General features: G+C 38.3%; 1 protein-coding gene across 1 annotated transcript in view; it reads right to left on the bottom strand.

Moving 5' to 3' along the window:
- The window catches only part of TENM3 (teneurin transmembrane protein 3), a 2,204,264-nt gene that overhangs the window by 1,965,293 nt on the left and 216,915 nt on the right, over positions 1-22,056 (bottom strand). Inside the window, exon 2 of the mRNA XM_039540233.1 lies at positions 21,194-21,372. The gene's annotated coding sequence lies outside the window, so the exon portion shown is untranslated. The remainder of the gene's footprint in view (positions 1-21,193; positions 21,373-22,056) is intronic.

Below are 22,056 nucleotides of genomic sequence, written 5' to 3'. Positions count from 1 at the left end.
TTTAGTGTTCAGAAGTTAATTTCCTGTGATTTTGGTAATTCACAAAATACAGTGAGTTAAAATCCTGACCCCAAATACAGTATGTCAATGGCAAAACCCTCATTGACTGCAGTGGGACCAGGATTTCACCTGATAAATTTATACATGAAATGTCATATGTTTCAAAAGCCAAATTAGTTTCTCTTATGTCACATCTACCAAAAGTAGATCAAATATACCACTTCATATCCATATTTAACCTATCATATTCTGTTACTTTATACATAATTTTTCTTCAGCTCTGTTAAAAACTGCGTATATGACAGGAGCCGTATGATCACCAAGAAGCAAACAATGAGACAATACTGGTCAGCCTGATCGGCAAAGGGATCAGCACACCAAGGCCTAACCACTGTTAAGATGTGAGATGATTAGATATATAGATAGATTTGATTCTCAATCACCTTACACCTTTTATAGTCCCTTACACCTCTGCAAAGTGGACATAAAATGCAATTATTCTGATTTTGTCATGCTGTATGCCAATTCTGTACTCACTTTGCACAAATATAAAGGACTTCACAGGATGCAAAACACTGAAGAATCTGTCCCTGATCATATAATTAGTGTTTTAAATGAACATCATTCAGTGGATGCAGTAAATACTGATTTGTAATGTGAAAGTTATTAAAACACCAACTCCTGACACTATATAGATCCTAAAAACCATTATCATGTAAACACCCATGGAGAGAATTTTTAATTCACAATCAATGCCCATTATAGTCACTGGTCAATGATCATAATAAGTACATAGCAAATCTTTGTGCTAATATTGCTGAAGAAATTGCCAGTGAGAAAACTCTATTGTGCATACCCATCTCCCTGCTTTTATAACATAGTTTATTTATGTAAACTTTATGCCAGGTAGATAACAGTAGCACAAAGGTGCCAGGATCAATATTTCTAGGTTTCTCAATGACAAATAACTAAACCACCTCAAGATCCCATCCAGAAACCTGAGAAAACTACATGCACCAACCCTGGGTGTCCTTAACAGGCAGAATTTCCCCACTTGCATGCATTCAAGACTGTATATAAACAAAGAAACATTTATTCAGGGAAAGGGAACACAGTCATAAACTTGGGGAAACAAAGCAATATACCCCTTCAAGTAACTTTGCAAGAAGTCTATCTCCCTCCCTTCCCACCTGCCAGTGAGATGTTTCACAAATAATAGCCCTTTGGCCCCAACACCTTAGCCATTTATCCCACGCATGATTCGGTTCAGTGAATAGCAGTAGTCCAAGTTTCTTTTAGCAGATCTGTCTACAGACCCAAGGGAGCTGCTTGCCTGGTCTCATATGGAGCCATCAATACCTAATCCAGCTAGAGATTTAGGTTTATTAAGGTGCTTGGTTGGTGGGGCCTCACCAGAGTCCACTTAGCTCTGCTCCTGTCCTCCACATCTTCTCATGTAGCAAAGTCCTCAGTCTATGTTGCCTCTCACAGCAAAGCCCTCTGCACTTTCTCCTGCAGTGAATTCTTTGGTCTGCATTGTCCCTTGCACCCAAGTCCTCATGGGAGGGAACCCTTGAACAGAGTCCTACCTGTTTGGATATAAGCTCTTTGCCACAATGAAAGAACTCTTTCTTTTCTCTGGGAGCCTACTACCCCCAAGTTCCTAGTTCATATGTAGCTATGGCAATTTAACAAGCTGTCTATGGTAACACTTTTTGTTTCTTTACCTGTAGAGGGAGTATAGAGCTCCTTTCCTCTGAATTTTCTAGCTATAGTGCTTTCATTTAAAAAAAAATCAGTCAAGGGAGTTACAATATGAATTTCCAAATTCTGACCCCAGTGCCTGGCAGGAAGTCAATATGAGGGTGAGAGGAAAATATTCTTTTCTCCTAGACCACAAAGATGATGCAGAATTCAATGATGAAGGAAAGTTCTGGTCTTCCACTGCAGGAGAGCACAGGGAGATACATATAGTACCAGATGCATCCCTTCCATTGTCTGTCATACACTGCTGCTTTCTGCCCTCATGCAATAATTTACAGAATACTCGCATATAGTGGGATGCCACAAAGACACACCTCCAGCACACAGGCACACCCATCCAGTCCCCTGCACAGTGTAACCACGCAGGTTCTGCTGTCTTTGCAGGTTCTGCTGTCTTTGCAGGCTCTGCAGAGGGGAACTGGATTTGCCCATAATACATAAAAAAGGACATTTTGTTGTATAGTGAAAATACTGACAAAATTGTTCCAAACTGCCCAGTTCTATTATTACATTATTAGAATTAAAAAGTGGGTCTACATCACGAAGTACTGTTTTCTAATTCTGTAAAAAAAAATTAAAAAATCTCCTAGTATCCCCAAATGTTAGTTTATTGCACAGCAAATTTGTACCTATAGAAAAAAATCCCTGCCTATCCTAGGCAAAAAGCTTCAGTAAAAAAAAACAGTTAAGGTTGGCAGTATGTTTTAGTGGAGTCCAGCTAGCATCCCAAGATTAATATTACAGTTTCTGATGAAATGAGATACAACTACTGCCCTTTCTCCATGCCAACACAGGAATGAATCTGTTCCCATACCTTTAAACCTCCTTTTCTGATTCTTTCCAGATCAAGTCATTGAAAGCCATGGAAAGACTATCCTATAGTATAAACTATTCATTTTTGTTATGTTATTAAATAGAATTGTATATTTATCTAGAATTTAAACCAGGGATGGCTCATCAGGCAAGTGAGAAACAGCCCTAACTAAGAATTCCCAACAAACTACAAAATTTGTTTTGCATATTCTTGTTATTTAATTGATATATATTATATACATATTTAAGGACTAATTATGCTTTGATTTAAATATCATAGCTCACTCTCTCCAGAAGTGAAACACAGTGCCAGAAAGTTAGAAGGATGTAGTTCTGCTTGCGGCACAAATCTGGGTGTAGCAAATAGTGCCTTATGAAGCTGCCTTGTTACCATGGCAATTTACCACACCCAGGTGATACTTTATAAAGATGTTACTGTGGTAACCACTGCTTGGTGAGGCCAGGGCAGGATTGTAGCAGTTAAGCCTGGGCTGCAGAGAGTTTGCAGGAGGCAGGAATGGGGCCTGCGTCCTGCATTTTCCTGACCCTCCTTGTCGGGGTGGGCCTGTATGTGTGACCGACAAGCCACTGCCATGCCCTTGGCCTACCTTGTGCTCCACCCCCAGCACCAACCTCCAATGGCTCCAGCTCCCAGATCTGCCTGCTGCTTCTTCACTATAAATAAGGTAAGCATTTAATAGCTATTAAATTATACATTGGGTGGGGGTGGAATAACTACTTTGTGATTTGCGCCTTACCTGTCAAAAAAGTCATCAGACACCACTGCTTTAAACTAAGAAAGGTGTTCAAATACAATGAAATAAGCTAAGGGACAAAACAGGTTATTTTTACAGGTTACTACATGATGAGAACAACGTAATCTCCCCACTCCACCCCATTATACTAAGGAGAGATGTCAAGTATGCCACAGAAACTTTACTGACAAGATGCAGTTAGTAAAAGGGTTAGTAGTACAAACTCTGCCTTTGATTTTGTGGAGTCTTCATTAAGTGTAAGCTCTGCACTAGGCAGCAGCAATTATAGACAGAAATGGAGGGGAAAATGCTTCAGAGACACACAAAACATACTGGAATAAACAGATATAAACCAGACTGATCTATAACCAAGACACTGTGATACTTAGACTCTGGTTTATGGAACACAGAGAGTTTTTGTAAAGAAAATATAATTTAAAAGGCTAATGTGCACATATTAATGTCTATTTGCTTATTTATTACGTTTTACTGTAAAACTGTGAAATAGTGTAATTGAGAATCAGACTCAACATCTACTTATACTCTGAGCTAGGCAAAATGGGATAGGTTGGGTTTTGTAATTCCTAAATTAAAGTGTTTTGGATTGGGTCCCCTATTTTCAGAACTCACTCAAATATTCTGGGGAAGTCTGAACATATGACCCTACCTCTGACCTAAAAAATGAATTTGCTACCTTTAAAATAAAATTATTGATGCACTATAAGTGTGTATACATGAGCCTCTGTGAATTTTTATATACAATAACTTTGTATGAATAATGTTTTTTCACATTGATCATATTGTGAATGGCTATATTATTTGTACTGAAATTATATTTCCTTAAAACTAAACTAAAATGAAAAGGGAGAAAAAGCAAAGAAAAAGGAAAAAAAAGATAGCGGCATGAGAAATTTCAGCGAGGTTCTTTTTTTTCTAAGGTGCATTCTGGGCCTCTCAATTACACACACACACACACACACACACACACACACACCGCTCTACAACTAATGGTTTTAAGATCCAATGCTTGGAAGTTGAAGCTTGACATATTTAGACTGGATATAAGGCATAATTTTTAACAGAAAGGGTAATTAACCATTGGCACAATTTGCCAAAGGTTGTGGTGGATTGACAATTGACAATTTTTAAATCAAGATTGGATGTTTTTCTCAAATATATGCTCTAATTCAAATAGGAATTATTTTGGGGGAGTTCTATGGCCCATGTTATACTGGAGGTCAAACTAGAAGATCATAATGGCCCTTTCTGGCCTTTGAATCTATACACCCAGTTAAAACGGCAGGAAAACTGATTAGATACATACTTTATATTTGTGGGGGAAAGGAATGTCACCTCTGAGCTAATTTCTTATTTCTAGATAAACTAAAGTCACTACTCACTTCCATATTTTGGGGGTCATCTAGATTTCATTAAAAAGATCCTGCATTAGGGTTCCAGAATAAATTTCATTGTGCAGTACAGGTCATCAAGAGGTGGTTAAATGTTTTTGTTGAAAGTACATATTCAACAAAAACAAACTTTTTAAAACTTTTTTTTTTCACAAATCATTTTTGTATTTTGGAATTTTTCCAGTTTCTCAACAAAATAATTTTTCTCATTTTCTTTCTTTCCCCCTCGTCCAATGGAAAAAGCGGGGGAAAAGGGGGCAGAGGAAAAGGGAAAGCAACAGAGGTTGAAAAAGTCCAAAAGCTAACAACTGGAATATTTTTCTAAGTATTTTTTTAAATCATTTTAAAATAAAATATTAAAATAAACAAAAAAATTCCATTTGAAAACCAGAGGAATGAAAATATTTTTTAAAAATTGATTTTTTTCCTCAACGGCTTATTAGCACCTCTTATTCTTAACGTGAATATTCACTTGTGTTCTATGTGGAGTTATGAATCTGATTCCTACACAAGAACAAACTCTTCCCAAGTTCCTAGCATACAGAGGGAATGTGAGGCTGCATTATCCTATAGGATGGTGCAGCTTGTACTCCCACAATCCATGCTCTATCTGTTCAAGGGAGCCATTGTGGAAAGCTGTATTGTGAATGAGGTAGGGAAATGTAGGAAGAGAAAGGATGATCTCATGATTAAGATAGTTGAATGCTGCTCTCAACAACTGGATTCTATCGCTGCCTCTGCCACAGAGTTTCTGTGTGATGCCAGGCATGTAACCTAAACCAAACTTATCAGTGGTGATCGCTAGTTGTGTGTTCCTCATTTTTGGGTGCCCAGCTAGATACTCTGGGGGCTGATTGGTAAAAGGGCCAAGTACTCACAACTACAGCTGAAATCAATAGGAGCCATGTTTTGAACTTATAAAGTACTATCTAATACTAAGTACTCTGAAAAATCAGGTCTTAGGTATCTCAAGTTGTGTATCCAAAATTAGTGGAAACTTTTGATCTGCATTTTCTTGTGCACCAGTGCCCTGTAAAGTGGGGATAATTTCATGCCCTCATCTCACTGGGGCATTTTGAAGATATATAAACTAATGTTTGTGAAGCACTCAGATGTTATAGTGATGAGCACCATAGAAAAACCCCTGAGGAAATTAATAATTGTCTTTAGAGCAGGGTTTGAATAGTGTGCACTAAATAAGACATTGGACCACATATTGAATAATGAAGAGAATACAAGATAGCAAATAGCTGCTTACTAAGTGAGCATTGTCCAGCCTTTGCACTCAATGAGGCAGGAGTCCCTCTGGAAAAAAAATGTTATCATATAACTAAAGGTTGTGTCATAATGCATAGGCGTACACAGGTTGAATTAAGGTTCACAGACAGCCTTAATTCTGACACTTTCTAACTTATGCGTGCTTGATTTTGCAACCTTAATATTCTTTTAATGTAGCTTTTTTGTTTATAATACACACTATGCACGTGTGTGCGTGTGTGTATCTACACACACACAGATGGATAGATATAATAATAATGATAATATACTTAACTGCTACACTGATTGGAAGACAATATAGAAATACTATATTAATGAACAAAAAATGTGAGAGAAAGGGAGAGATGTCAGAGAAATTTTGCATTGAAGCAAAATGTTAAAGGTCAAAATAATTCACAGTTAAAGAACGGGGAAGATTCCTTCACATCCTAATTAATTTTTGATTTGCAGAGTTTAAATATACTTTTTCCTTTTTTGTGTGTGGAAACTTTCATAAATATGCATGCCACAGAAAAATGGGGCCATGAAAGTTTACTTTTAAAGGCAAAAATAGTGGAAGCTGCATATGGATCAGAACAGTATCAGAGTAGACATGATTTCTGAATTGCCAGTTTTTACTAATGTCTGAAGGTTTTACAGCACTGAAAAGAATTAGTGGGGAAAGGCTTTTCTAAAAATTATGACCAGTCTAATGTGAGTCTTTGTCTTTTGAACAGCGGGATTTCTCCAATACTGTACATGCCGTTATAATTACTTTACTTGAATGTGATACTTTAATGAAGACCAGTTTAATTAAATTAAATTTCTCCCTAGTGGTAACTCAATCAAAATGCATTCTACCCTCATTATATTATCTGTAGGAGTCCAACATTGTAAGTGCTATAAGAGCTTGTTTTAATGAGTGGTCATAATGTACTATACTTGAGAGTCAAGTTACAGACACTTTAAATGTCATATAAGAGAAATGTTTATATTAAGATGAGAGGGTAGACATCTTAGTATCTAATTGGTACAGTCTGTTTATTATAAGTATAGACACAAATTATATTATATGGGTGTCCTATGACCAGCTTCTACATGGTCTTTATATCATAATAAATATAATTAAATGTATATAAACTTATAAAGACAAATATGTTCCCTATCTCAGTGGTTAGGACAGTAACCAATTAAGTTCATTCTGAAATGCTGTTCATTCCTACTTCATGTAGGGTTGGGTGAAAATTCTACAGTGCTAACATAATGGAAGTGTTCTCATTTTCAGTGTGCATTTTCAAATCAAGATCTATCTATTTTAGGATTGTTCGTAATACACATTGCTGACATATTACAGTGCTTTTCTTTAAAGCAGGTCTCCCTGGAGAGGTCCCTAGTCGACTTCTTTATGGAGTCTTCTACTCTTCTTCCTTTCCCAGTTGTGGGCAGCCCTGGTTTTGGTAACAGGTATGTCCTTCTGCCCTCAGTCTGGGTGGAATCATACAGTCTAGTCACTCTGGGACTGGGTCTTTTGGCTGCAGCCTCTGTTTCCCAAGTGTGTCAATGCAACAGACCCAAATGCATTTAGCATGTGTAAGCCATTTTACTCCATGGACTTGTGACCAGCAAATTTATTAACATGACTCAAGAACTGCGTCTTCAAAATGAAACATTATTTATTGAAGATAATACAAAATTACTCAAGATAGTTATGTCCATAGCTGACTGTAAAGAGTTCCAAAGGGATTTCACTAAACTGAGTAACAAGGTGACAAAATGGCAGATGAAGTTCAATGTTGATAAATGCAAAGTAATGTGCATTGGAAAAAATAATCCCAACTATACATATAAAATGATGGGGTCTAAAGAAGCTGTTACCCTCAAGAAAGAGATCTTGGTGTCATTGTGGATAGTTCCCTGAAAACATCCAATCAATTTGTAGCAGCAGTCAAAAACACTTACAGAATGTTAGGAACCTTTAGGAAAGGTATAGAGAATAAAACCGAAAATATCATAATGCCACTATACAAATCCATGGCACATGCACATGTTGAATACTGCATGCAGTTCTGGTCACCTCATCTCAAAATATGTATATTAGAACTGATAAAAGTACAGAGAAGGGCAACAAAAATGAATAGTGGTATCAAACAGGGGTATAGATTAGGGAGAGATTAGAAAGACAGGGACTATTCATTTTAGGAAATCGATGACTAAGGAGGGATAGGATAGAAGTCTATAAAATCATGGACAGTATGTAGAAAGTAAATAAGAAGCTGTTATTTATTCCTTCACATAACACAAGAACTAGGCATTACCCAATGAAATTAATAGACAGCAGGTTAAAACAAATAAAAGGAAATACTTCTTCACACAATGCAGTCAACCACTGGATCTTGTTTCCGTGGTATGTTGTGATGGCCAAAAGTATAAGTTGGTTCAAAAAAGAATTAGATAAGTTCATGGGGGATAGGTCCATCAATGGATATTAGCCAAGATGGTGAGGAATGCAACCCTATGCTCCAATTGTCCCTAAACCTCCAACTGCCAGAATATGGGACTGGATGATAGGGGATGGATCACTCAATAAATTGCCTTGTTCTGTTCATTACTTCTGAAGCATCTGGGACCAGCCATTGTCAGAAGACAGGATACTGGGCTAGATGGACCACTGGCCTGACCTGGTATGGCCATTCTTGTGTTCTTATTAATTCCCCAGAGGTACAAAGTACATAGAGCAAAATCTTAACTTGCTACACAATTGACCACAAAAAAGTGCTGCTACCTCTTTATATAACTGAGTTGGAGAAGACAGTGAAGAGCTACAAGGCTTCAAATTTGTCTTTAAATTAAGACATTAAATTTGGTTATATGCATAGCTCTAAGAGCCCTTCATGTGAAACCTGCCGGTGTCATTCCTCTAGCTCAATGTCAAGGGTGTGAGACACTTTGATCCAGTTCCATGTCTCTTTCAGCTGATGAGAACAAATACTTATATCTAGAAGAGAACGTGTCCTGATGATGGTACAGGAGATGTCTCAAATTGAATCTGGTCAAAAGCAAAGTGATACTGTTCAGAAGGAAAAAACACTTTGCACTAAAGGCCTATACTTTAAGAATTTAGGTGTATTCTTATCACTTAGCTAGTTATAGAGGTATAAAAGAAAAAAATCAAAAAATCACTATCTGTCTGTGTAATGGCCTTTTCTTACTGTGACAGTCCGAGGCCTGGTTCTTCAGCTAAGCAGCAGAGGCCAGCCATAAACTGGGAAATGTATGGTCACATCCTCCCATTCCAAACTAGTCATACTGAAATAAGGCAATCTGGGGCTGTTAGGAAGGTGATTCGATCTATCACCTCCAGAGAAAGGGAAGAGCCTAAAACATGTAAAAGGAAATTTAGTTTGATAGTTTTCTGTCTGGTAAGAACTCACTTATCAATAGACACAGCTGGAGAACCCTTATGTCTGTATAGATGTAGTTGTGAAATCCTCACTTCTGTATTGTTTTGTATGTTTATTTGCATGGTCTCTGTCTGGTTCTGTGATTGTTTCTGTCTGCTGTATAATTAATTTTGCTGGGTGTAAACTAATTAAGGTGATGGGTTATAATTGGCTAGCTAATCATGTTACAATATGTTAGGCTTGGTTAGGTAAATTTTAATAGAATGATTGGTTAAGGTATAGCTAAGAATATTATTATATAAATTAGGGGCAAACAGGAAGTAAGTTGGGATTCGAAAATAAGGAAAAGGAACTTGAATTTAAGCTTGCTGGAAGTTCACCCCAATAAACATCGAATTGTTTGCACCTTCGGACTTAGGGTATTGTTGCTCTCTGTTCATGCGAGAAGGACCAGGGAAGTGTAAGAGTGAAGGAATAAGCTCTCTAACAACTTCCAGTTCTTGATCAATTAGCAGTGCACTGAATTGGTCAGGACATCGCTACAGCAGACAGTCTCTCCATCTATGATCTTTTGAGACAGCTGTATTCTAATGGTACAGTACATTTTACATAGCCTAGAATTAAATGTGGGAGAGGCAGGTCGAACTTGACCTATCAAAGACCCACAATTGTGGAACGAATTGCAGAAGGCAAAAGGATTAACTAACCCTTATCCATCTTTAGAGAATGCATTAAAATACACATTTTGCTATAGGCTTCTCACTATAAAGCAAAATAGAGAATAATTAAGAGCAATATTAAGACATCACTATGTAAATGCTGACTGGCACTTCAGATGCTATTGTAATACAAATACATGTGATTAATAATAATAAACAACTTAAATAAATGTATTTATGGACAAATTTTCAACAGTGGTTTATACTTTAGTGTGCCTTGATTTTTGGCTTTGAACATCTATGGCCTGATTTTCAGAGGTGCTCAATAATCCATGTTCATGTTGAATTTACTTACAGTTGTGGATGCCTAGTACCTCTGAAAATCAGGCCCTAAGGTAAAGTCAGGCACCCCAAATTAGGAACAACTTCAGAAAATGTAGGCCCTAGCACTTTGATGCTATGGTGAAGGGCATTCAAGAAATACCTGGTATAGACAGTTTGCATTTTTTAAAAAATCATCTTTTGGAGGCTCATTCTTTTTAGATAGATAAATAGATAGACCCCCCGCAAGATGAATTTCAGGCTGTCCTGTGATAATTTATATATACTGTATATTGGCCTGCTTATAGGGGTGTTTTAATTTTAACTCAAGAGTCTGTTTGGAAAAACAGGCAGGAAGGCAAAGAGTGGCTCAAGATAAGCTACTCCTCAGCAACTCTTGAGAGTCATTAAGGAACAATGCCCAAACTGTTGGCTCTGAGGACTCTGGTTCAGACTCCTGCTGAGCCTACAGGACTTGTTTTAAACAATGAAAGAACTATAGTGAGGCTTTAAAGAGTCCATATCTCAAGACAGGGGTGATTGCCTGTTGTGGGGAACCAGGTGGAGACATAGGGAACCAAGGAGGATGTTTGAAGATATTAGTCCTGCCTAGGTTACCATCAGAGGTAAGTCTTTCAGTAAAACAGATGTTAGGTTAGATTCAATAAACTCTACTCTCTCATTCTGAGGCTTCCTGATGTTTCCTCTTAATTACTGCAGCCAGCATTGTGGGTGCTGTTTCCAGTGTGGCTGACTTTTATGCTTCATTTTCCATCCATGTTCTCATTCTTTCTATGTCTACACTGATGAAAGATATGGTTTAAGCAATGCCAGGTGGATTTATTTTCTGTGCCCAAAGCTTTCTAAATTACTGCTGATATATACTGTACTATGCTTTCTTCCGCAGTCTCTCTTTGTGTCCCATTTTTTGTAATTCACTTGTTCCAGTCCATTGATCTTTGCACATTTCTTTTCTAGCTGCTCATTTACAATCCCAACCTATTTCTGGCTGGCTGTTTGCTGATTTTCCACTTCCATCTCCACTGTTTGTTTTTTTTATTTCTTTCCCAGAGCATTTCCCTGTCATGCATCATCTTATTTTCAGTGCCCCTCACATCTTATCTACCTTAACCCTATAGCTAGCTGAAGTGTGAAACTCACCTGAGGAAAAAGAAACCCAAACACACAGACAAGATGTAAACAAATTTAATATGGACACAAAACCAAGCAGCTATTGCTCAAAACATGACATGTTACAGTCATTTTAGTTCTCTTACACATATGCACATATCTAGCTTAAGGAAGTAGCATCAACCAAATTTTTTTTTCTTTTATCTAAAAAGAATGGGGAAATTGAAACACTTTATTGTTTCAGCTCATATGAGACTAATTTAATGTCAAAATGTTTTAAATATTCAAGCACCTAATATTACACCAGAATAAAAAGGAAAAAAAATACAAACTAGTATGTTTTCTGGGAAATGTCAGCGGGCTGAATTGGGGTGCAACTAACTGTATGTCTATCACCTTCTCAGACAGTATTTTAAACACCATCTATCCATTAAAATATGTAAGTCAGGATAACTGAATATTTCCTTGTCATCATTTTAACAAGGAGTGAATTAGGATATGAATAGTGGCTGGTGGAATTTATTGACTGGCTCACTAACCATATCTGACCATTGATGGAGCAGAATATTTTATATTAGTCTCCAACATATAGTGAAAATTTCCCAGACTTAATTGCTAGAAATTACTGAGACTTAAAACAATAAAAATTGCTTACAATGAATTTTCATTAAGAAAGCAGATACCAAGGCCAGCCTGCAGAAGATGAACATACTAATAACTGGAGTGTAATGTGTATTCAGCCATCTTGAATGCTGGCAAGTCATACTGAAAGCACTATTATAAAATGTGGCTATAATGCTTATTTGTGCAGCTATTTTTTGTCCTGTCAGTTGCTTAATGCACTATTGCTCTAGTTATTTATTACTCTAGAACTCTGCCAGAGTAAATTGTACAAGAAATATTTGTAGGTAAGTGTTAACTATTACATTCATAATAAGTCCCTACTGAAAAAATGAGAGCATTAGGTGCTTGTGCTCTTTGCTTTAGCAGGATAATCTTTGAGTAAAAGGAGATAAAGTCACTATGCTACCTTAGAATAACTACTCAAAAAAGATATTTAAAAAATAAAAGCTATTGAAGTATAATTCAAAACATCTCTTACATATTTGTCCAGCTGGTGACACTTTCTCACTGCCCACACTTGTAATGGGCCAATGGGTAGAATTTTTTTTCCCTATAAAGTGGAATGCATGCCATGGAAAAGATGTGTTGCATCTCTATGGGAGGCCTACTGCAGTCTACATAGGTTCTTATACCACCCTTATAATTTCTGAGTATCATCCAGTACTGTATTACGTGATGTCAGCAGCATCTGTCACATCAGGGCCGGCTCCAGACCACAGCGCGCCAAGCAGACACGTGGGGCGGCATTGTCCTGGCAGGGCGGCATTTGGCTCCGGTGGCATGACTGCGGAGGCATGACTGCGGCGGGTGCGCTGGTCCCGCGGCTCGGATGAAGCTCCCGCAGGCATGCCTGCAGATGCTCCACCGGAGCCGCGGGATCACGGGACCGTCCGCAGGCACTTCTGCCCCGGCCGCGGGACTGGGGAAGGGCGGCGGGAGCGGCGCGGCACGCCGCCCTGCTTGGGGCGGCAGAATTTCTAGAGCCGCCCCTGTGTCACATGCAGTTAGTTCTCTCTCTCATATAATCTCTCCAGGGGGAGAATTGTGTGTGCAGTGTAGTGTTGTTTTCCTAACTTTTGAGTGCTTGGTTTTGAAACTTAACATCAGCCTGTTTTAACTTGGGATTTATATACTGGGTATAGACTTCCTAGCTGCTTTTTTTTCATAAAAGTACAAATTTACTGTGCACAACTGTAACAACCCTATCATTGCAAGAACCATTGCAAGAGCTCTATCACCTGAGCAACATTCATCCTGGCAGGCAGCATGGCAAATTGAGATTTGGGTCTGCAATATTATATGTGTCTTCTATGTCCAGCTCTGCCACAAATTATTTAGTGTTGTCCCTAAGTTACTCCTTCTGTAAAACAGGGGTGCCTGACATTTAACTCTTTTCTAGTCATATGAGGCCTTGTTCAATAACAACAGCGGTGATATTAGCAGAATTATTAATAGAAGTAAAAGGCATCTAGAACGCATGACCTCCTCATTCTAAGTTCAGTGCACTTTCTCCTAGGCTGAAGTTATTTTTATAGGGGTGGTACTAATGGCATCAGGAGCATGATGTTCAGTGCAGAAAAAATGTTCTGAGATTTTAGAAGCAAGCCTCTGATTAACTCAAGTGCACAGGATTTTCTATGGCTTCTAACTTGGCTATATCTGAATCATAGAATCATGGAAGATTAGGGTTGGAAGAGACCTCAGAGGTCACCAGTCCAACTCCCTGCTCAAAGCAGGACCAACACCAAATAAATCATCCCAGCCAGGGCTTTGTCAATGCCTAGAGAAAGCAAAGTGCACCTTCTGACCTCAAGACAAATCCTACTTTAAATTCCAAGTTTCTGATTCGAACTATGGAGATTCCATTGCTATTCAAAGAAATGGCCGGAAAAAAGGGTATTATTGTTAAAATTATCTATTTTCTCATAACCTTTTTCTCAAAACTGGCTGAACACCTTTTCCCTGAAACTTCAAAACAAAAAACAAAACAACACAGAAAACAAACCAAAACAACACAGAAAGCAAATAAACAAGAAACCAATCTCAACATCAGACAAAACATGAAATATTTCAGCTCAAAATTTCCCAGTTTCAAACAAGTACATAAGAATATGCTTGTATGTCTTTCTGAATTAGAGTGAAAGTTCGGTAAAGTTAGAGGCACTCGGAAATGGTTATAATGAGATATAAGGCTACGAGTACTCCCTCTAACTAAGGACCAGAAAGAAGAAATAATAAACTAAAGACCTGTAAGCAATGTGCAGGAGTTCACAAAGTAACTTACTCGGGATGATACAAAGGAACAGGCATTTCCCCATGTAAGCAACAAGTATTCGTTAAGTAGTCTATGTATGAAAGTTTAATTTTGTTAGACATGTTTTCATTTTTTAAATAAGATGACATGGTAAGAGAACCCTGATTGAACAACTATCACACACTGAATGGGTTAAAAAAGCAAAACAAAATTGCAACTTGAAACCAGAAACTAACTGGGTCATAAGGGACTTTACTGAATTTTACATGAAGGGTATTAAAATTGTGAAATATATTATCAAAGGCAAAAGTGGATACTGCTGACATGAATATATTCCACAGAAGAAAATAGACTATGTAATAGTGAGGAAGATAACTAAAGTAGATGTTCTAATCAAATGAGGTAAGTATTTCTGACCATGACTATTAATTATTGTACAAGCTAATTAACCAGTTTGAAACATAAAGAACAACAAGTAACAAAATTGTACAAAATGAAATTAGCAGCCCAGAAAGAAAACACAATATTCATAATAGGGCTACGAAACACACAATCTTTGCTATGTCACCCAGAGTTAATATTGTCTTCACTTAAGCTAATTAAACAACACATTAAAATATAATACATAAATTAAGATTCTTAAACAAGGACTCAAATATTAAAGAAAAATCATAAATCCTTGCTGTTGCTAAATATGTGGCAGGAATTAGAGTTACATAGATTGGTTTCTCTAAAGTGCAGACTTCAGAAAGAATAAGGGGAAGTTGGAGGAATGTGGGGATAGTGGATGGTTGATAAGAATGGTGACAGAAGCTTTTCTTTACAGTAAAACTGTACAGTAAAAACTTTAAGCATTTTTTTAATCTATAATATTTTTGAAGTTTAACACTGAAAAAGTCTTTGTCCTCCATCTGCAAGTACCCCCAGCTCTCTTAATATCCCTTCACAACCTCAAGCATTCTCCTCAACCCTCATCTCCATGCCCATTAGTTTCTGTGAAACACACCCACATGCCAAGCCCAGGTAGCACAGCTCTATGTTACACAGTCGACTTCAATAAAGTTGTGCCTACCATGAGACCAATGAATGTGGCCCAATGCTGGTTAAACATTCCTGAATGCAGCTGACTAGGATAAGTGGGTTGTAAAAGAAAGGGGGAGTTTAGAGACTGTTCCTTAAGTACATCCTTAAGTTCCTTAAGATGAATATTAACAACTAACTCTCTCCTACACTCCAATAATATTGTACACACTGAAGAAACAACATATATAGCAGCAAAGCCAAGGTACATGGCTGAGGGAGACAAGAGAAAAGCTGCATGCATTTCAGTAAGAGTATCTGCTAATAGCTTCAGTCTACTAATGGCTGCAGAAGTCTGTGGTGCATGCAAGGAGCTCTGAGAAAGGGGCTTGGGGAAGAAAAAGTGCAGCTCTATTAAATAGGCATTAAATTATCTATCATATTTAACTCAACATTATGCTGTAGGGCATATGGTATCTGGAAATGAACAAAAAAAATTCCAAATTTCACAGGAGAAAAGCTATGCTGATTTAAAAAAAAAAACCACCTTGGCATTATTTGACATTTGCTTAAGATTATTTTTACAGTTTTAACTATTAAGTGTTCCATAGTAAAATAACTTTGATGACTGCTTTTCAAAGATGACATATTTTATCAGCCTATTGCTGCCTAAAATAGACTCTTTATCTGTTCAACAAAAGGTTTGAAAGTTTAAGGTACGAATCACATTCTGTTCAACCACAGAAATGATGTTTGCAAGTTCAAAGAGATCACCACATTTACTGAGGAAAGTATTCTTAATGGTATCATTTAAGAAGGCTGGTACATACCCACCTTTCCTGTCAGACAAGATACAATTTAATAGTAGTCTTGTTCTCATTACCAAACACATTTTACATAGATTTTAAACTTGGTTTATTATAAGTAAGGTTGAAATGCTGCTGCAGGTGTACAGGAGATCAGACAGAAACTGCAGACTATTAGTTTAAATTAATAATTTGGGACCAATGTCACTTTAAGACAGCACACTGCAATGCAGAGTGGAATGTGTTTAATGTGTGCTCTCTGACCAGCTGCCATAGCAAAATCAGGCTTTCTGTGGTTAAAATAAAAAGCTTCACATCATCATACATCCAAACCCAACAAAAATAAAATGAAATAAAAGGATTAGGCTTTTTGCAGTCAGAATATTTAACTGTTTAAAAAGGCTGCAGCAGCTGCAGTCTTTCCCTCTAGACTTGGGTTACAGTAAAATGACCTTCCAGTATGAGAGAGAGTGAGACTGACTTTCAAATGTCTCCACCTCTTTATCCTCCCTTCTAATGAGCATCCATTTCACCATTTCCAGCTTGATCGCACTGAAGTTTCTGCACTGAACAGACATCTGTGATGCTTTGTCCTGTTCTAGGGGAAGGTTTTAACACTCCTCTTACTCCACAACACAATGGAGAGGATCTATACACTATTTCAGCCAATCTGTCAGAGTGGGAGTGGAGATGGAGGGCAGGTGAGAAGAGGAGAGATCCCACAGGAGCATGGTGGAAAATTACGCAGTATAGAAGGAAGAGAGTATGTGATGATGAAAAGACTGATATATTTGTGGAGATAAATGGGATAATAATGGAGAAGGAAGCCATGTGAAAAGCATTACAAAAAAATTAAAAGACTACAAGAAAACAGCAGCATAGCACAGAAGAAAGATGTAGAAGAAGCATGTCAGGAGTGGAAAATAAACAAAGTAATGGAGGAGGGTAGACAAGGTGGCTTTGGAAGAAAAAGCCTGATTTCTTAAAACTACAGAGAAAATGAGTCAATGGGAAAACAAAGATCTGGAAATGAAAATTTGAAAAAATGCAAGATAAGGATGGGGGAAAACAAAGTGTAAGAAGAAGAGAAAGGAGAAGAAAAACACAAAACACTAATAAAAAGCATAGTAAGTTTTATATAAAAGTTTTGTATATGGAGAGTTTGCTGGTAAGAAACCATTGTCTGTCCATACTGGAAGAAAGGCAGGTGGCCATGGATGTGGTCACAACTTTATTCTCTTATAATAACTGGCAATACCCAGCAACAAATTGTTCAGTGCAATAAGCAGAGGGATTCTTTCCCCACTGTTCAAACTCCCTTCTTGAGCCCCCTTAAGGGGGGGGGGCGGGAAAATGAGGCGATCAGGTCTCAACTGACAAGATGTAGGAGCCCAAAAACCTCCTTTACTTGGGTCCCTTGAGGGTTACTTTTCTTCAAATTTTATTCCAATACATTTTATCTGATAATCATATCCCCTCCATACTGAGTATCTGCACTGAACATCCACAAGTTTTACAATTGTTGTGACATTATAACCTAACTCCCCTTCTCCACCCCACTGGGCCCAGACTAGCTGAGGGGAAGGCAAAAAGCCCCTCTCTACCTCAGCCAGTCTGGCTGTGAGGGAAAAATTCCTTCCCACCCCCCGAGGAAAAGAGCAACTAGTTTAATGCCTACAGTGGGACAAAAGGGAACCAGTTCCTTTTGCCAACTGGGTGTGTGGGTGCTGCTCACCCAATCCTGGTAAAGAGGGCCTCTACAGGGCTGCACTGGATATAAATACCCTCCACTCTTCCACTCCACAGAAAGGGCAACACAGTGACCTTGTCCTAACATGGCCCCTTCCTGTCTATTCCCATAAACTTTCCTCCTTCTTGCCACTGGCTGTAAGGGAATCCTTAAAGGGACAGCAACCCTTTTCTTCCAGCTAGCTGGACAATGACGCACATGTAACAAAGGTTGCAGTGGCACAATGCTCTTTTCTTTGTTCTCTGTAGTGTCCATTACAGCTGGGCACTGTATAAATGTTGATTCAATTTCCATTGTATTGTATTTGTGTTGAGTGCTGAGTAGTACTCTGGAGAGCTGGGTTTCGAGTTTCACAGGGAAAACAGAAGCACAATACCTATTCACCAAACTTGATCTGTTGTGAAATTCTCTGCACTCAGCAGATGTGTACAGGAATGGGCATCTGCTCTACGTATTTGATATAACATACATGTACACTGTGATAGACCCAGGCCAGTTGGGTACAGCAGAATAGCAGAAGGCAGATATACTGGCCACTGGATTAACAGTTTTCTGTTCCCTGACTGACCAGAGCAGGGGCTGCTCCAGGCTAATGAGAACACCTGACTCTAATTAAGCTGTAAAGAGTCAGGTGAGGCCATTTAGTTAATGTGACCACCGGACTCTAATTAAGGCCCTGCTGATACTATAAAAAGGGCTCACTCCAGTCAGGCAGGGGAGTCAGGGAGCCAGAGGAGAGGAAGTGCGGCTGAAGGGCTGGTTACTGAAGACACCCTAAAACATTGTTAAAGGAGCCCTAAGGTAAGGGTGAAGAAGGGAGAAGCAGGAGAGCTGTGGGGAAGTGGCCCAGGGAAATGTAGCAATTCTGGCAGTGAAAGGTTGGCTGTCAACAACTGCTACCATTAGGGTCCCTGGGCTGGAACCTGGAGTAGAGGGCGGGCCCGGGTTCCCCCCAACCCACCACTACAGGAACATCTCCTGGAAGGGGAAGTCGGGTCCCTGTCAGGACAGGAGGCTGAACAGAGACTGTGGGAGTTCTCTCACCAACCTCCTTGCAGGCCTATGATGAAAAGGGCTCAGTAGACTGTAACCCTGGCCCTAGAGAGAGAAGGGCTACGTGGAGGGTCACAGTGAGCCACTGAGGCCAGCATAAACCACCTAGAAGCGCAGGACCCACGGGAGCAAGGTCAGAGCTCTGCCACAACACATACACACACACACACACGTGTATATATATATATATACACACATACACACACACACACACAAAATACCAAAGAAGAGAAAAAACTAAATAGAAAAATTAATTATAAAATCTTCCATTAAACAGCAGTCATGTGATATCTAACTTTTCCAAATCATGGAAGTCCTTGACTCTCACAACACAAAGCACAATAGAAGTCTGTGGTTGATGCAGCACGGGAGGGAGGGAGGAAGAGAGAGATGGACAGTGGGAAAGAAAGAAAGAAAGAAAATTCCAAACTCCCAATGATGGACATTTATAAACAGAACTCAATACAGATTAGAGAGTTAGGATACTGATGAATATCATCCATATTAAATGCTTCAGGTAAATCATTTATCCTTCAATTACAAGTCAGAGAAACTAATCGATTTATCATGCGATTCTTGGTGAGCTTCTCTCTCTCTTTTTTTTTTTTAATAAATTAAAAAAAAAACCTTACCCATACCATATATTAGATAATTGCTTAATAAGTACACAATTATTTCTAAATTTAGCTAAAGATTGAGCCAATTTCATTATTTCATAGTCTCATATAATTTTGAAATTATGGAACTGGTGATTCAACATTCTTTTCATTCACTCATTTTCAGAGAATCATGTTTTACAAAATCTTAAATTTTACTTTTATTGGAATGGTACTAATTGAGGGGAGGGATAGCTCAGTGGTTTGAGCACTAGCCTGCTAAACCCAGGGTTGTGAGTTCAATCCTTGAGGCGGCTACTTAGTTATCTAGAGCAAAAATTGGTCCTGGTAGTGAAGGCAGGGTGCTGGACTTGATGACCTTTCAAGGTCCCTTCCAGTTCTAGGAGATTGGTATAGCTCCAGTTATTACCTTAATAAGAAACAAAGTATAATAATATTCAACTTAGAAGAAGAAATAATCACATTTAATGTATTGTGATAGTATGTATGTAACAAACTTTATGTTCTTGTTAACAAACAGAATAACTACAGCCAGTCCAACTTCCTTTATGGTGGGGGGGACAATACCAAGGTTAATCTGCTATCCAGTTGGCCAACATTCAGCACTGTCTAGAATTTCAATGATACAAGTCTGGTGAAATAGAAAATCTGTCCTATGAATGTGACCCAAGTGTTGTTTTATTCACACACCGATAACACCAAAATGGATAAATGGATATTGGAAGTATACAGCACAAGGTGATATATATGCTCTCTGGTTAGCAAATATTGATCCAGAGATCTATAGATGTGTTATACAGATATGAATATATAGAGTTATTCACAGACAAAAGAAAATGATTCAGTTGAGGCTAACTTTGCCAAGTGAGCTGATACTTAAACTATAGTACAAGAAAGTTAGAGTTAAAAACAAAACATTCAAAGCTTGAAAATTATTATTTAATATTGCCCTAATAATATAGATATCCATGTACATAGACTGGATACAATCAGAATTTGATGTGTGTGAAGTGTCTAGTACCTTCCATAACCAATGAAGAAGACAGCTCCACCTGGGAAGCATTCAGCACCTTCAAGGATCATAGAATCGTAGGATTGAAAGGGACTTTGAGTGGTCATCTAGTCCAGTTCCCTGTACTCATGGCAGGACAAAGTATTATCTAGACCATCCCTGTCAAATGTTTGTCTAACCTGCTCTTAAAAATCTCCAGTGATGGAGATTCCACAACCTCCCAAGGCAATTTATTCCAGCGCTTAACTACCTTGACAGGTAGGAAGTTTTTCCTAATGTCTAGCCTAAACTGCCCTTACTACCATTTAAGCCCATTGCTTCTTGTCCTATCCTCAGAAGTTAAGAAGAACTTTTTAGATATTTAATAAAGAGATCAGACCATTAAAACAACAGTTCACCTACTACACAATACAACAGATTTTTTTTGTGACTAAGATTATCCTCTGCTAGGGAAGAGGGCATTTTGAAAATCTTGCATTTCCTTGATTATCCCTCAGAGAGGAGAAGCTCAGAGTGGAGGGGCACAGAATTCTGAAGTTTTACTCACCCCAGTTCCACAGATATCTGGAATCCGTAGGGAAGGGAGCTGTTATTTCACAGAGAAAGCAGTGTTTCCGCAGTGTGCGCAGCTGTTTTGCTGGCTTCTAACATGAATATGGCTCTAGCAAAAAAATGCATGGCCTTGTCTGGGTTCACATGCTGCTCAGCAGCAGCCTTGGATGGAACCTAGATGGAGGTAATACAATTTAGAGACATAATCAGCTCAGATTAGCATTCTGTCCATTTCTATATCTGTCTTTTAAATGGCAATTTCTGCTGGGTAAGGTGTATGTTTATTTTTGAATCTTGCAGCATACTGGCAAATAACTATTATTATTAATAATAATCTTTAACTGTGTGTAGTGTTGTTTGGTATTATTAAGCAATTGATGTGTTCAACCCTAGAATCGCTACATTTCACTCAGGGGGTGCAGTGATCTGTATATATTCCTTATATACACCTCTACCTTGATATAACGGTGTCCTTGGGAGCCAAAACATCTTACCATGTTATAGGTGAAACCGTGTTATATTGAACTTACTTTGATCCACCGGAGTGCACAGAAAGCACTGCTTTACCGCTTTATATCTAAATTTGTGTTATATCGGGTGGCGTTATATCGAGTTAGCGGTGTACTTCACAGGAGCTTTGTGAGACTAAGTTAATGTTCACTTCTTATGAAGTAACTGTAACCATCTGAAAAGGCAGGTGGCATTTATGTAGTCAGAATGAAGAGTAATTACTGAATTGGAATGTGACATTTGAGAGTACTGAGGTTCACATCTCTATATTTAAAAATAGTGACATGAAATTGTTAATGACTGAGAGGGTCACGATCACAGTTTTACCTCACAATGAAAATATGGAAT

This window comes from Mauremys reevesii, linkage group 5, assembly GCF_016161935.1.
Source record: "Mauremys reevesii isolate NIE-2019 linkage group 5, ASM1616193v1, whole genome shotgun sequence".
NCBI classification, from domain to species: domain Eukaryota; kingdom Metazoa; phylum Chordata; order Testudines; family Geoemydidae; genus Mauremys; species Mauremys reevesii.
The sequence above is the reverse complement of the archived record's forward strand: the minus strand, read 5'-3'. Positions and strand labels throughout refer to the sequence as shown.